Genomic DNA, 4,299 nt, shown 5'->3' on the forward strand with positions numbered 1-4,299 from the left:
GCAATAAACAAACCCGTCTCATCTTATTTAATCCAGGATTTCCCCAACATAGCTTACCACTAACTTCTCTCTTGTATCACCTCTTCATTCCACACTTACCAAGGTTCAAGCACCTATATTCAGGGAGCTCTAGGAGTAACCATTGTCACAACGTTCTGGCTTTCTGCTGTATAAATCCTTTGCTTCCTAGACCTTCTCTTCTACTAGGCTTTTTATACTTTCCTACCCTTGCCCAGCTACCTGCTTTCACAATGACCAGTCGGGTCTGCTACACTCTTGCCTTCCACATTGCCCTTAGCTGGTTATAAACTGGACTGGAAACCTCCAAGGTCTTGAAGCTTTCTTGGCCAACATTTCTGAATAGCTAGTTCAAATATCAGAAAAATCGAAATGGAGACAATAATAGGTCAGGAGCTTGATTCTACCTCATCTTGTCTTCAAATATTTAAGAAACAGTTTTGAGAGAAAAAGGAAGATTTGTCCTCTGTTTTTTTCTAGGGTCATCACCAGGACTTTTGTGAAGGGACTTTGTACTAACCACCATTGGACCGGAATGCCCCACAAACTAGTAGTAAGTCACCCAATTCTTGACATAATAAAATGGTGGCTGGATGACCATCCTTTCAAAGTTTCCTTGAAAGGGATTCTTGTAGAAGGTTGGGCTAGATGATCTAATTCTAGCAATCTAGTCTTTTTGAAGAAGTTGTTACATTCTTTCTAGAGCATTTGCTGTGGGTGAACTGATTAAATCATGCCTCCAGTGGCTCTAATGTAATTAGTGGGGCTTAGCAAATAACTGAAGCAATGACATAACCAGTATGACTGTTAAAATATTCAAAGTCAGAGTCAGTGAGGACCCCTGAGGATGGGGAAATTGTGTGCTCCACTTAAACATATGCCCCATACTCAAATGAGTTTGCAAGTTTCAATAGTTTAGCCATTTGACTAACGTATTGAAAAGGCATGATAGGGGAATTACATGAACAAGCTTGTACATGGGAAAAGGTAAACTATTTAAATTGTCTATTTTAAAAACAAGGAAAATAGACTGATTGTTAATAGATTATGTATCCTGTGGTGGGGGAGACACTGCCATACTTTGTCTTTTCTTCTGGGAGCATATTCCTATAAATGACAATGGGAATAGGTAATTTGCTATACAAAACACATACAAAAATCAGAGATATTCCCTAATGTAAAAAGAAGGAGGTCAGGGCCCCTGGGTGACTCAGTTGGTTAAGCGTCTGCCTTTGACTCAAGGCATGATCCCAGGGTCCTGGGATCGAGTTCCACAATGGGCTCCCTGCTCTGCAGGGAGTTTGCTTCTCCCTCTGCCCCTCCTTCCCCTTGTTCTCTCTCCCTCTCAAATAAGTAAATAAAATATTTTTAAAAAAAGGAGATCAGCTATTGAGATTTTTGGCCTATTATTTACTAAGGAATTAGTGATCGATTAGATTTTTGCAAAGTGGAGTTTTTCTATCAGGCAATTTGAAAGAAGATAAAAGTCACCCTACTGTGATAAACTTAGTTTTGCTACTTTCAAAAACTCAAAGTTTCACGGCTGATCTTAATTTTGGCAAATCATCAAACAGCTCTTAGCAGAATTCTTAATAGAATTTTGCAGTGGAAGAAATTGATGAGGTTATACAAAGAATTAGTAGCAGAAAGAGGGGAAAAAATTGGGATTTAAGAGCCTTATTTCTGGAGAAAACTGCCTATCATATCCTTGAAAAGTGATGTCTCGCCTTTGTGGGAAGAAAATCTGGTTAATTCAGTAGTTAATTTTCAGTCAAAAAAGTAGAGAGAAGGCAACAAAATGTCACCAGCAAGAGTTAAATACCATAGTGATGAAGACAAAAGAAAATTAACAGCTTGGATCTGTGACTAACTGGGGTACTCTGAATCTGGTGGGTAAGTGTCCCTGGAATGGCCTGGAGAGGGAGAGATGATAAAGGTTAATGAGCTCCTGGAGTACAGAGGGGAATCTTACTCAAGTTCATATTTTCATAACCGAGGGAAACAGTAAGTACTAGATAAATGCTCATTGGATAAATAGATGGATGATTTATTATGCTTTAAAGTTTGAATATAAAAATAAAATACTGAATAAGATGCTTAGCCAACAGAATAATTCAAGGGTTTAATAATAGAGCAGAAACTGAAGGGAAACCGTTTAAAACTGAATGAGTATTTTTCATCATTGTGAGATCTTGTACAAGAGAAAGAGGATCCATGGGACGGGAGGAGACAGAAGAAATAAATCAATTTCCTTATTTTTTCAGGCTGTTTTAAAAGTTAGTTCAGAGTTATCACTCTTTTTCCTCTCAAATTAGAATAATCCTAAAAGAATCCAGTCATCTTTGGAAGTATCTCAAGTCTATAACTCTTATTAAAGCTTGCTTAATGAAAATACTTTTCCATTTCCAAAATATTTTCAGAAAACTATGAATTCAGCTTCTCAAATTAAAAATCTGGTTATTTTGCATTGTTTTGCTTTAAAATAATGACATCTACCAATTTAAAATGAGCCAGATAAAACAGATATGAATAAAATTTGAAAAGGCAGCTTATTAAAATTTGATAGATAATAAGTTTGCATCACCTCCAGCTTGTTTTTCTTAAATAACCATTCTTGTGAGTTAGTTTTTTTACGTAGTATTATATCTTATCTGTAGGCCATACAGCTAATAAGTGAAATGCAGTCTTTTTATAGATTTTCTATACTTCTTCTTTGTGCCATTATCTAACGCCAGCGCTACACTGAGCCAGACGATTCCAGAAATCAGTTAGTGATAATTCAGAAATGAGAACTATAGCTACTCCAGGGACTGAGATTAGGGACATTTGGAATCAGGCAGTGTTCCCTGAATTTAAATATCGCTTTAGGAAGTACTTAAACTAATGTAAATGAAAGTTTAATGAACCAAAAATATTCTTAATATTCACCTATAAAACTTGATCTAAAATGGGTAGCTTGCTTTCTATTTGGGGTAGCTCAGGTATCTAAAACTAACACCCTGCAAAGTTAGAGACGGGCCATAAGCTGACCTGGAGCCTGACTTACCCTCTGTGTCCTCTGATCAAAGCAGTGAACACAGCACAAACTCACGTCTGCACCCTATCCAGTACAACCTGCACCCTTCTTTCCTTTTATTACAAAATGAGTTTTTTTTTTCTTTCTTTCTTCAAATTCTGTTTGATTTGGGGAAAAAAGATTTTCGCTTTTCGGTAGTAACTTGCTATATACCAGGCACTGCGCTAATACATTAAATCCGTGACCTCATCCCAACCTTTCTTTAGCCCTGGGAACAGTTATTACCCCTGCTTTATCAAAGAAATTGAGGCCTGATAAGATTGTTATCTGGTCAAGTTATTGGCCAACAGCTGTTTTCCCTCTAAAACAAGTTTTTGGGAATTGTTTGAATCTTGTGAAATGTTCTGTATCTTTAAAGAAGAATTGATTTTGTTACCACTAAATACGTCAACCTTTGGACTTCAATCTAGAAGTTTATCTGGTCCTCACTTTACTGACTGTCCATCCTAGTTTACCAAGTCAAATATAACACATTATAACAACCAGAATTTAAGGTATTTAGAGACAACATTAGAAGTCTGATTCTGGATGTCATAGCATGTTTTCCACGGGATGGAAAACAGAGATTCCAGTATTCCCTGCCATCTTAAGAATCACAGATATATCTGAGATGATCACAGAAAGAGGAAGAGTTCAGAGAAGCAACATAAGCTAAACCAACCCCTTTAGTTAGGGTGGGAGTAGGAACAGAATGGAAAATGATGGGCACTATACAATCCTTCTATAATATTTTGTTCATGTGGCAAATATATCTTGGGTTCTAGGTTGTCACTCTCCTAATTAGTAACATTTCATATCTACCTAATATGCTTGCATGCCGAGTTTAAGCAGACCATGTTATAATGACTGTGCAGGATGGGCAAAGGGGTGTCTGAGGGGTCAGGTCAGATTTGGGGCTAAACCAGGTATGTGACTAAATAGCTGGGGAGACTTTGAGCAGGTCCCATAATATCTATGGACATTACTTTCCCATAAATCAGAATGTATTACATAAACTTTAAAGTCCCTTTCAAAAAGATTTTATTTATTTATTTATTTGACAGTGAGAGAGAGAGAAAGAGAGAAAGAGCAAGCACAAGCAGGGGGAGCTGCAGGCAGAGGGAGAGGGAGAAGCAGCCTCCTCACTGAGCAAGAGACCCCAATATAGGGCTCGATCCCAGGACCCTGGGATCATGACCTGAGCCAAAGGCAGACGCTTAACCAAC

Source organism: Ursus arctos, unplaced genomic scaffold, assembly GCF_023065955.2.
Source record: "Ursus arctos isolate Adak ecotype North America unplaced genomic scaffold, UrsArc2.0 scaffold_13, whole genome shotgun sequence".
NCBI classification, from domain to species: Eukaryota; Metazoa; Chordata; class Mammalia; order Carnivora; family Ursidae; genus Ursus; species Ursus arctos.